Genomic DNA, 13,025 nt, shown 5'->3' with positions numbered 1-13,025 from the left:
GAGACGAAGCCAAGTTCACGATCCGTTGTGGTGCGCCCGAGCCACATGCCTATGCAGCAACAGTCTCCGCGTGGACGTGGGACCCGCCGAGGCGGGTCATGGGGCCAACGTGCAGGTCAGTCCACTTCCCTGCTGCCCCTGCCTTCAAACCTTCCTAGTTCGGTGTTTCTGGCCTACCAGACACCAGTGGGTGGCAGGATTCGCCATCACCTCCACCACTGGCGCACGATCACATCGGACAGGTGGGTTCTGCAAGTTGTCCAAAGGGGTTACTCCCTCCCCTTCGAGACAATCCCCCCCCCCCCCCCCCCCCCCCATGCCACCACCGTATCGCCGCATGTCGAGGGATCACTTGGCACTTCTCCAGCAGGAAGTTACGGCCATCTTGACCAAGGGAGCCATAGAGCGCGTTTCGATGCCAGAAGTAGGTCGTGGTTGTTACTCCCACTACTTCTTGGTTCCAAAGAAGTACAAGGGCCTGTGTCCCATCTTAGACCTTCGGAACATCAGTCGCTTCCACTGGAAGAAGTTCAAGATGCTCACACTTGCTCAGGTCTTGTCTGCCCTCGACCCGCAAGACTGGATGGTAGCGTTGGACCTGCTGGACGTGTATTTTCATATCCCTGTCCTGCCGTCCCATCGGCGTTACCTGCAATTCACAGTAGGGCAGGAGCGTTTTCAGTTCACCGTGCTCCCCTTTGGCCTTACCAGCGCCCCTCTGGTGTTCACCAAAGAGATGGCGGTGGTCGTAGCTCATCTGCGCAGATCAGGGGTTTGTCGTCTCCCACCTTCAGACTACAGCCGACGTCCTGCATTTGCTGGGGTTTTCCATCAACATGCCGAAGTCGCACCCGATTCCCCCTCAGAAGCTCCTCTTCATCGGAGAGGTTCTGGACACGGTGCAGTTTCGGGTTTATCCTCCTGAGCAGCGAGTCGGGACATTCGGGCTATGATTCTGATCTTTCAGCCCTTGTCCTGGGTTTCGGTCAGGATGACCTTGAGGTTGCTGGGCCTCATGGCCTCCTCCATCGTGCTGACCAATCATGCCAGGTGGCATATGCGGGCTCTGCAGTGGGACCTGAAGTTCCAGTTGGCGCAGCATCCGGCGAACCTGTATGACTATGTCCAGATCTCTGAGGGCACTGCACAACAATTGTGGTGGCCCACAAATCCGCATTCGGTCAGCGACCGATCCCTCTCCCTTCCCCAGCCGGAGCACACAGTGGTAACGGATGTGTCCCTCCTGGGATAGGGTGGCCACATGGGAGAGGCAGAAATCAGAGGCCTCTGGTCTCCGGCTCCATATCAACCTTTTGGAGCTTCGGGTTATCCTTCTTGCACTTAAGGCATTCCTTCCCTCTGTTTAGGGGAGGGTGGTGTAGGTGTTCAGACACCACCGCCATGTGGTATTGCAACAAACCAGACGGGGTGGGGTCATTTCCTTGACGGTTCAATACCTGGCAGGTTCTTTGAACGCCAGGGCGGACAAACGCAGCTGCTGGTGCCTGATGGATCACGAATAGCGTCTTCACTCGAAGGTGGCGCAAAGTCTCTTTCAACAGTGGGGAGAGCCTCGGTTAGATCTATTCGTCACTGAGGAGAGCCCACAATGTCATCACTTCTGCATGTTGGTGTTTCCAAGCTGGCACTTGCTCGGAGACGCTTTTCGTCTCGATTGGAGCTGTGGTCTATTGTACGCCTTTCCGCCTATACCACTTCTACCCAGAGTGCTGAAGATCAGGCGCGACTGGGCCCAAGTCATTCTTGTGGCCCCAGACTGGGCTCGAAGAGTTTGGTATCCAGAGCTACTAAGTATGAGCATGGATACCCCGATCAGACTGCCTCTTCGGGAGGATCTTCTGTCGCAGCAACAGGGGACGGTCCTCCACCCGAACCTGTCCAGCCTCCACTTCCTTACGTAGAGCTTGAGCAGCGACAGTTCATTCCCTTCGACTTGCCTCCTGAAGTCTGTAATGTAATTCTGGCAGCCAGGCGTCCCTCCACTAAATCGGTATACTCCTGCAGGTGGAACAAATTTGTGGCATGGTGCACAGCAAAGGCTGTGGATCCCCTTTCTGGCCCTCTTTCAGAGGTCCTTTTGTTCCTTCTTTCTCTGGCCCAGCAAGGCTCTGCTCTGGGCACTATTAAGGGCTACCTGTCTGCAGTTTCAGCTTTTCTCCGGCTTCCTGATCAGCCCTCTTTTCAAGTCCCCTGTTAATAGATTTCTCAAAGGCATTACTCACCTTTTCCCTCTTCTTCCGTGTGTGATGCCGCATTGGGACTTTAATCTGGTTCTTACTTTTTTGATGTGCTCTCCTTTTGAGCCGCTTCACAACTGTCCTCTTTATTAACTTTGAAGACTGCTTTCCTGGTTGCCATCTCCTCTGCTAGGCGCGTGAGTGAGCTCCAGGCTCTTTCCTGTAAGCCTCCTTTTCTGTCGGTTCATCCGGACAAGGTTGTGCTTCACACTCGTCCTTCCTGCCAAAGATTTCACTGCCTTCCACATTGGGCAAACTATCACCTTGCTCACTTTCTTTCCGCTTCTGCACCCTTCCAGAGAGGAAGAGAGGCTCCATCGTCTGGACCCAAAACTTGCACTTTCATTTTTTTTGAATCGCACGCAACAGTTCCGTGTGGATGACCAGCTCTTTGTTGGCTACGTAGGTGCCAAGAAAGGCTAGGCTGTACAAAAGAGGACTATCTCCCGCTGGGTCGTCTTGTGTATCAAAGCCTGTTATTTTCTGGCTTAAAAGGAACCCCCCGGTGGGGTTGCGCACCCATTCTACCAGGGTGACAGCAGCTACTACTGCATTGGGACTTAGTGTCCCCCTGCAAGACATCTGTCAGGCAGCCACGTGGGCCTCGCTGCACACTTTTACTAAGCCTTATTGCCTTTACAGTCAAGTACGGAGAGACCGCTTCTTTGGCTTCTCTGACTTTCTGGTGTGATCTTGGTTCGCAGACCCACCACTGGGGTTGGTATTGCTGGGGTATCTATTCTAAGGTAAGAAATCTATCACGAACGTGTCTCTTTCAGATGCACAAGTTATTTGTGTAACGATATATCTAAGAGACATTAGTGATAGATTCCTTACCGCCCCACCCATCCTCCCAGTTCTGCCAACTGATTTCTAGGGTTAAGGTCATCCCTTTCAGAGCCCTAGTTTCAATGCACCAGTGGTCAGTATCTTGCATGGCTCTGTTCCTGGCGTGGAAAGTCATGTACAGAACTGACGTCCGCCCGTCTAAGTAGCTCCAGCGACGTCATCTCGGCGACTACAATGCCAACTATGTATGTGGAGCTGTACGATGACTCCTACCGACGTGCAGGGGTACTGCTAACAAACTTTCTGGATCCAGTGACGCCTGAGGATATTCTAAGGTAAGGAATCTATCACTAACTAATGTCTCTTACAGAGATATTGTTACACAAGTAAGTAGCTTGTGCTTTAGGTCACAGTCTACAAGACAGTGTAGCTGTCTGGTTTGCTAAAGACCACTTGGGGGCAATGAGAAAGTTGACCTAGGAATGCAGTCTGCCCGTTGCTTACCATTGGCTTTGTGGTTTGTAACTCTCCTGTTTGGAGCATGTGTGGCTGTAGATACACATGCTTTTATACTCCTGCCATATAGTGTTGAGTCTAGATTGTGCAAGATGTTTTTCTTTGATGGAGTTTTGAGTCACGAGGTAAGGTCACTCCTCTTAAGTGTGCATGTGTGTTGACTCCATTGTTACTTTCTTTCCGCAATCTGGTTCGGACGTGTATTACAGCGTTCCAGTTTGAGACCATTTTTGGGATCCTTTTGGTGTGTAATCCACTCAACCCTTATCGATATTGTTTTCAAACATGTTTCCCTCGCGTTTCGGAATTTGGGAGAGACTCCCTCACCAGGTCGTAACACTCCATCGTGGCCTTCAGGCCTTGCCCGTCCAGGCTACCTTACTCATTCGACTCCAATGATAATCTGCTGATGGAATTAACTCTTCTGATTCTACCCCTGGTGCCATTCCAAGTACCCGTGGGCCGACCTTCACCTGGTCTGCAATCTGTTTTTATCCCCTGAACACAAAGAAGATTGTGAGGTCTGTCTGTCGTTTCGATCCTAAAAGACCCTGTGGGGCGGTCGGGCACAACACAGACATGCAGGGACGCGACATTGAACACATATAATATGTCTTTGGTCAACAAGATATCGAACCAGAATAGGAAGATATCAAAGCTTCAGCTCCCGAAGAGGAAGGGTGCCTTTTCAGTTCAAGATTCAGACTCCGACTTGGAGTCACATGATCTTCCGCCTGGTCATGGTGCCATGAGTACGTAAATCCCAGATCTGCCCACACAGAAACCTTTGGTTCCTACAAAATACAAGGCTGCCACTGCCACTTGATAATGGTAGGCACCGAGAATCTTCTTCAGCTGCCCCACCCTATGGCGTGGCACCTAAAGCACATACAAAGCCTTCTGGCTTCATACTGCGCTAAGATCACACCTCTTCGGCTCCATCCGCTCCGGTTGAAAGTGAAAACTGGTTTGGTTCCGAAACCTTTGGCAGTGAAAAATAAATTTGCTTCTGCTACACTCTCGAATTTTAGAGACCATGCAGGAACGACTCGATTCAAAGCGAAAACTGATAATGCGGCCAGTTTCTGGATGTATATGAATCCAAGACTGCATAGTGCCTTCTACCAAGAGGCAAACCTCTTTCCAACAGGACATTGATCTCACAATATCTATGAAAAAAAGGCAAGGCTACCAGTCTACTGCACCCTGTTCATCCTCCTTGTACTCTCTCATATAACACCACCTGTTCCCCGTACCTCACTTACCACACAAACTTCAACAGTACACCTCCAGTATCTCCATACACAGACCCCGATAATTATGGAGCACCACCAGCAGACCCCTGGCAGGATTATGACATTGACACTCCAGGGGGATACAGATCCAGACCTATAGCTGCCAAACCCTTGCCTCCTGACGATACTTCATCATATCAGGAGCTTGTAGCTAGGGCAGCAGAATACGATGGGGTTACACTATACAAGGAACCCATGGAATATTTTTTATTTGTGATGACCTGCACCACAAATAAAACTTCTCCGTCTCTTCCAATGTTAAAAGGCATGATGCGCTTTGAAGACTATATTTTTAAGGGCCCTGCACAAGCGCGCGTCATTGACCCTAGGGTAGATAAAAAAAAAAAAAAGTAGAAGGCTGCACCACCTGACCAATTTTTTAGGTCTCGGCTAGCGAAGGCTGCGCTTGCGAAGTCTCGCTCGCGAGATTTAATGACTTGGGGAAGAGGGGCTTGAACCCGCCCCTCTTCTCCATTGGCTGGCCTCTTGAATGCTGGCCAGCCATTGGAGAAGAGGTTTGTCTCTCCGAACAGGCCCCGTCCTTTTCGGATTCGGGGGCGTGTTTTTTGCTACTTTTCTCATTATCTCCTCCAGCCAATGGCAAGAGGAGAGAAAAGAAAAACACGCCCCCGAAACCGCCGCTGCCTTTCTCAGAGGCATTTCTGCTTCGCCTCGGAGAAAGGCGGCGGTGTTCCTGGCGTCCTCTCCCCCTATACTTTTGCCCAGGAGTTCGCATCGGAGCCGCAGGGTGGGTGCAGCAATAGTCAGGTAAAGTTGAAGCGCACCGAGTCTGGCGCCGAAGTTGGTCCTGTAAACAGGGCCCAGTCACAGCACCTTTGCAGCTAGCAGCATCAATTGTAGAGGGGCCCCTACCAGTCCCCACAGCAACTCCCTTCTTTTAATACGGCCTCGTACCTCAGTGTTACGGGAGCAGTCCTGTGCACTTCGCGCTGCCTCTCCTCCCAGGCCTCTGTGCGGCCCCAATGGTGCTTAAATGTCGCACCGTTTAGGCATTATATGCAGTCCCCCGCTTCAGCGCTGTATGGCGGCTCCATCACCAATCTCCGGGGGGGGGGGGGGGGGGAGCGCCCCAGTGGGCCACTCTTCAGCAGGCACCGTCCATCCACGCCGGGAGCCTCAGCAATCACCGAGTGCCACTCTCGTAGTCGGGCCCCGCCGCAGCCACGGGCCCGCATCTCATGCCACGCTAGTGCGGCCGGGCTTTACATGCCGGTTTGGGTCCTGGGGCTCCCCCCCCCCCCCCACAGCTCCACTTGCCTCTCCACGTGTGCGCGTCGCTCCACCGCGGCCTCCCTGTCTGGGTAGTCAGAACACCGTCACTCGGTCCCAGCGATCAGCGCACCCCGTGTGGGGCCAAATCTCAGCGGCGATCACAGCAACAGGCACATCACTGCATGCCGCTTTGTTTTCAGCGTGAGTGCCCCGTACTTGGGAGCCAGGATGGGGCAATTTTCAACAGGATAATTGCCGGATAGTGTGCTAGGTCGGCAGAGCCCCTTTACCAATCGCCCATCTTGCTGCACGGCTCTGCCACGCACCCCCCAAGTAATTGTAATACGACGTTGCCGGCATCATATTGTCTGTCTGACAAGATTTCAAAATCTTTCATGTTCCGAAGAAGCCAGTAAATATGCAAATTGTGACAATAGGGCTACAATGGCAGCATCTGATGCAAGCCTATTCTTACAAGGAGCGCACAAGACATGATTGATATATATACTTCACTTTTAGGACTAACAGAGGTAAGCGCTCTACAGTTGGGGAGAGGGTGTAGCCTTGCGTCTAGAACTGCAGATTATGAGCTGGGAAACTGGGCTCGAGCCTTGGCGTCGACTCAGCATTCTGTGATTGTGGTCAAATAATCTCCCCTTGCCTACCCAATAATAAACGGGTCCTTGAGTAACGTAACTGGTGATCGTAGGGTAAAGTGCTCCTATACCTTCGAGTGGACAACTGGGTACATATTAGTATTAATCACACAGGAAATATGAAATATGAATTTTCTTATCAGTTTGCATATTTTGGCACATACATGCAACCGAGCTCCCAAGTTTCTCGGTTCCACGCGCGAGTGCCTCATTCATTCTTCCAGGATTTTATTTTAATTGTAGGATTTGTAGTCCTGCTTTTATGATGGAGTAAGTACTACAAATCCCATCATGCAACATTAGTGACTGGCCTGGATTAGCTATCTACGCACGGAACTGAAGTACGCTGATGAACGTCCGGTTGAGCGGTCAAGTCAAGTGCAGCATCACTGGTTAAAATTACGCATTTCCGCATATCGTAGCAAATACCAGAGATTGTCACGCAATTCGTTTGCCGTCTCAGAGAGTGATGTGCCAGTCCGGTGACTGGCATTATTATCTGAAATAAACACGTTAGTTAGATTCCTCACCTTAGAATATCCCCAGGCGTCAGACTGGATCCGGAAGATTTTTCGTCCGCAATACCCCTTGCGCGTCGCTAGGCGTCCTCTGCGGCTCCGCGTTCGGCGTCGTGCGCCGGAATGACGTCTGAGTACTTAGACGCTGCCCTCGCGCGCTGACGTCAGTTCTTCTTTTTTCCGCGCCAGTAAGCGCAGATCCGGGAGAGCTACCCCTTTCAGTCTTTTTTTGACTACGTTTTTTGATCCTTTTTGATCTTGTCTCGACTCCGGTGCCGGTAGGATGCCTGGTTTCAAAGCCTGTGCTGACTGTAACCACTTGATGTCGGTTACGGATCATCACCGCCGGTGCCTTTACTGTTTGGGCCTCGACCACGACACTGAGTCGTGTTCGGACTGCAAGGCCCTGACCTCGAAGGCTAGACGGGAGCGGTCCCGTAAGCTCCTCGAGATTCGCCACTCTGCTCCGCGCCCCTCTCGATCCCGGTCCAGGAGGAGGTCCAAGGATCGGTCGCGGAGCCGCAGCAGACGTCATCATCGCTCGTCTGGCTCCAAGTCTTCGGGTAGGTCGAAGCACTCCAAGAAGTCCAAGAGGCGACACCGCTCTTCGGACTCCCCTCCCGCGACTCGGCCGAGGGTCAGGGTGGTTCCACCCCCGCGGCTCCAGCGGTGCTGCAGGCGCCGTGCAAGTCCCCATACCCGCCGGTCCCTGAGACTGACGCGACGCCGGCGGAAGTCAGTGCCTTCCTCTCGGCCATGAGCAGCCTGGCTCCGCCGTCGATGCCCGCTGGCGCGCCTTCGGGCCCCGCGGACTCGACTGGGCAACCTTGCATGCTGGTGCTCCGGCTCCGGCCACGACGTCGCAGGTTCCCGAGGAACTCGCCCCAGAGTCCCTGCCGATGCCGGTCGACCTCGTCACGCCTCCTCCGCCGGCGTCGACATCGGTTCCACCTCCGACGCCGGCTCCGCTCGGCGTCGAGCCCCAGTTCAGCCCCGCTCTGGATCCGGCGTCGATGGACGCCGCGTACGGCGCCGTTAGAGACACATTATGTCTATCGTCCGGGTCCGCTCCTTCCTCCTGTTTACCAGGAATCGGATGACGGGGGCGAATGGGAGGGGTCCGAGGATCCTTTGGCCGTTCAGGCTCAGCTGTCACAGGACTGGGCAGATGAACTGGGGGAGGCCAGTGGTCTGGATACCTCACCAGACACTGGATTCATCTCTCCTCCGACTGTGGCTTCGGAGGAGGGTGCTGCTTTCTCTGTGGTGCTGCGCAAGGCGGCCACAGCCCTTGGGCTCGAGCTGCCTGCCGTGGCTGTGAGGACTAACGTCCTCACTGAGGTGCTTCAGTCTGCAGCAAGCTCCACTGAGCCTCTGCTGCAATTCAATGAGGCCCTCATTGACGTTCTGCAGGGCACCTGGTCCAAGCCCTCCACAGTTCCTCCTGTGGACAGGAACGTCGCCAGGCGCCACCGCCCTGCTCCGGGTGACCCCAGTTTTCTGTCCCAACACCCCACCCCCGAGAGCCTGGTTATCCAGGCTTCTACCTCCCAATCCTCCTTCCCGACCGCTCCGCCGGACCGGGATTCCAAGAGACTGGAACAGTTTGGCAAAAAGTTGTTCTCCTCCCTTAGTTTGGGTCTGCGGTCCTTGAACACCGCCTGTCTTTTGGACCGTTATTCCAACTCTCTGTGGGATACGGTGGAGGACGTGCTGCCCCTGTGCCCGGAGGAGGCCCAGACACGACTTACCCAGACTCTGGCTGATGGGAGGGATGCAGCACGACATGCAATCCGATGTGGGCTTGACACTACGGACTCGCTGGGTAGGGCGACTTCTACCACGGTGGCGCTTAGACGTCGCGCCTGGCTGCGGTCCACGTCTTTTTCGGGGGATGTCCAGAGCACTCTCATGGACATGCCCTTTGATGGCACTCGCCTTTTTGGTGAGAAAGCGGACAGTGCGCTGAATCGCTTTAAGGACTCCCGGGCTACGGCCAAGTCCTTGGGCCTCTCGGCCCCGCGGTCGCAAACTTCCGCCTTTCGCCCCTTTTGTGGCCAAGGAAGGGGTGCCTCCTCACGTCCGCCTAGCCACCAGCCGCAGAACCAACCTGCGCACGGTCGCGGCCGTGGTTTCCGCTGAGGCGGTTCTGGAGGACGACGCGGTCAGCTCACATCCACCCCGGCAGCATCCGCCTCCAAGCCTTCCTAGTCCGAGCTTTCTGGCCCATTCCTCGCCAGTGGGCGGCAGAGTTCGCCATCATCTGCTCCACTGGCGTACCATCACTTCGCACAGGTGGGTGCTGCAAATCGTCCGAAGGGGCTACTCCCTCCCCTTCGAGACGACCCCTCCAGCCATGCCACCGCAGCATCACCGTATCTTGGAGGATCATTTGAATCTTCTGCGAGAGGAAGTTTCGGCCCTCTTGGCCAAAGAGGCCGTCGAGCGCGTTCCGAGCCCAGAAGTAGGTCGTGGTTGTTGTTCCCACTACTTTCTGGTTCCCAAGAAGGGCAAAGGGGGCCTACGCCCTATCTTGGACCTCGGGAACGTCAATGCCTTCCTCCGGAAGGAACGGTTCAAAATGTTGACTTTGGCTCAGGTTCTAGCTGCCCTCGACCCTGGAGACTGGATGGTAGCGTTGGACTTAATAATAATAATAATAAATCATCTGTATTCGGTTATGCGTAAACAATTATAACCATAAAAGAACATACCAAAATTCATATCTTTCATAATATAGAATTACATACAAATATTTAAAAAAGCAGGTGATATTTCAACCAAGGTTTGTTCTATGGTTATAAATACATTTTAAAAACGTGGCCACAGTTTTTGTGATCAGTGTGGTGTTAAGAAATTGTAGGTGCAGCACAGCAGGACGACATCTTTTAAAACCAAGAGATCTTAACAGAGGGATTAACCATAAAGTGCAGTGTTCGGCATAAAACTTACAAAACAGAACGGTATGCATAGTTGTTTGTTCTGAAATATCATCACATGGGCATACCACTGAGGCCTCTTTCCAAGAGTTGCGTTTTGGAAAGGCCACGAGTTTATGGAAGATGTTCAGTCTAAAGCGTGTCAACAAGAGGCGCTCAAATCGGGAATCCACATATGTCAGGTATGGCTCGATATACAGAGTGGTTGCAACAATCAAGGAGTGTTGAACAGAGGGCTTTCTTATCTCCTTGGTTATCCGCAGTTCTTCCAGATGCGAGAGAGCTCTAATTTTTAAATCTTTTTTAGAGATCTCAGACATAGATTCAGGGTTATCGTAATATTTGGGACAACCTAAATCAGTAAAAAATCTTTTTATGAATGTTAGCCACTCGATTTTACCCACATGCTCCAGAGACATTACGTCTGCTACAATCGCCTTTGTGACTAGATTTCTTGATGACAACCAGATACGGCGCCAAAGTAAGAGGGGTTGGATTTTTGCCAAATCCTCGATGTGGGCCATGCCTAATTCAGCATGGCATGAGAAAGTGGACACACGTTTCGGAGTCATCAAAAGAAATCGCATGAAAATATTCTCTGCGACTTGCAGAGCATGTGTGTTTTTATGGCCCCACAAACCAGCCCCATAGAGTGCGGTCGAATGGCACTTCGCTACATAAATGCGAAGTAGTTCTGCGGGAGGTCTTTTCCCCAATTTTTGGGCGAATTTTTTAAGGGCCATAATAGCTCGCAGGAGGTGATGTTTTCTAGCGTCAATTGCAGCTTTCCAATTGAGCTTTTCATCGATCATAACTCCAAGATACGGGTATTGAGTAGTAAATTCCAACCTCTCTTTATCTAGGAAGATGGACTTTCCCCGTTTCCTATCTTTCCCTGCCACCATCACATAGGTTTTTTTGATGTTTATTTTGAGGTCCAGGTTACCCATGAACTTAGAATACTGATCTAGCGATTTTTGCAACTCTCGCGGGGTGCGCGCTATAATTACTGCGTCATCCGCGTAGAGAAGCGCTGGGATGAGGCGATCTTTTATGCGAGGAAGGTCCTGAGCCCCTTGCAGCATCTCCACCTCCAGACCGTTTGTGTAGAGAGAGAAAAGAAAGGGGGCCAGGACACAACCCTGCCTCACCCCACGTTCCACACCAAAGGACTCAGATACCTCACCGCGGGCTCCAAAACGGACCCGGGACGAGGCTTCCGAGTATAATGTACGAAGGAGGTTCACCAGGGCTAAATCTATGCCTATGGCAGTAAGAACAGACCATAGCTTTGAATGGGAGACACAGTCAAATGCCGCAGAAAGATCGACATATGCCATGTAAAGTTTGCCTTCTTTTGCTGTTACATATTTTCCCACCAATAAGCTTAAATTAAGTGCCTGTTCTATAGTGCCAAAGCCCTCCCGAAAGCCAAACTGTAAGTCAGATAATATATTATGGTCTTCCGCCCACTCTTGCAGTCGCTGTAACACCACCCTCCCCAGTACTTTGCCGAGAGAGTCCAGCAAAGATATTGGCCGATAACACGACACGTCATTTCTGTTCCCCTTTTTGAAAACAGGAATCATGATCGATTGAGACCACGTTTCAAGTAGACCACATCGCATAGTGGCATCAAAGACCACCTTTAGTATTGGGGCCCAGAGATCAAGTTTAAATTTGAAAAAATCAATCGGTATTCCATCTGGGCCAGGGGCTTTCCCACTTTTACTTGCCTGTACAGCTTTTGTGATCTCCTGGAGATCAAAATTTAGGGCTATCGGAATTAACGTTTCTTGGGGGGTAACGGTTTCTTCCTCTAGTGTATCAGGGACTTGCGTTTTCCTAAATACTTTGGAGAAATGCTTTGCCCATGTTGGGCCATCGATTGCTACCTCAATTGTTGGTTGATCGCAGCTATCTGTCAGGAAAGGAGTCTTCACTACTCTCCAGAACAGTGCCCCGTTTCTAGATAGTGAGCTTTCTTGTAGCTGGTCCCATAAAGATTGTTTTATTTTCTGTTTCCTTGTTTTGCAGGCTAAACGGTATAACCTCCTTAGCCTGCGGATCTCATCTTGGTCTCTTTCAGGATTTGTCAGTGCACTTTTTAAAAGTTTATTGGCTGCCGTACATTCATGATTAAACCATCCTTTTTTCTGGCTTATTTTCCCTTTATTCTTGCGTGTTAGTAGGTTTTTTGCTACCTCCAGGATTATACCAAAATTGTATAACACTTCCTCTTGACTGGTATCACCGTCTAGACACTTCACAATGGCAGGATATGTTGCTTGAATCACCTTCGTGGTTATAACTTCCGGATCTATCTTCCCCCACCCTATAGTGAAACCATTCATTTTTGTAAGATGGATGTTATTCTGGGCGAGGGCAGTCATCAAGGAATATGGTTTAAATTTTCCCTTTTCAGTGATCAGATTAAAAGCCAAGGCTACATGATCACTTAGTGCGTTAGCTATTAGTCTGAAGTTCAGAGCTCTGCTTACCAAATGTGTTGAAATCAGGAAATAATCGATCGTTGTTGCCCAACCCCTGCCCAAATAAGTGGCCTGGAGCTGATCCGATAAAATATCACGTTTGTTTAAAATCACTAAACCCAATTCCGACAATATTTCATTCAAAAGGTCACCCATTTTGGTGTGACTAAAATGGATCACCTGATTGTCAGTTTCTTCAGCTACCCCACATATACTACTATTTTTCACACCACACGGGTGGAGGTTAAAGTCCCCACCCCAAACAATGCTCGGAACGTCCGTTCCTTGAACTTTGCTTATTAGATTTGAAAGTTTGTTACGTAAAGACC

This window comes from Triturus cristatus, chromosome 12, assembly GCF_964204655.1.
Source record: "Triturus cristatus chromosome 12, aTriCri1.1, whole genome shotgun sequence".
NCBI lineage: Eukaryota > Metazoa > Chordata > Amphibia > Caudata > Salamandridae > Triturus > Triturus cristatus.
The sequence above is the reverse complement of the archived record's forward strand: the minus strand, read 5'-3'. Positions refer to the sequence as shown.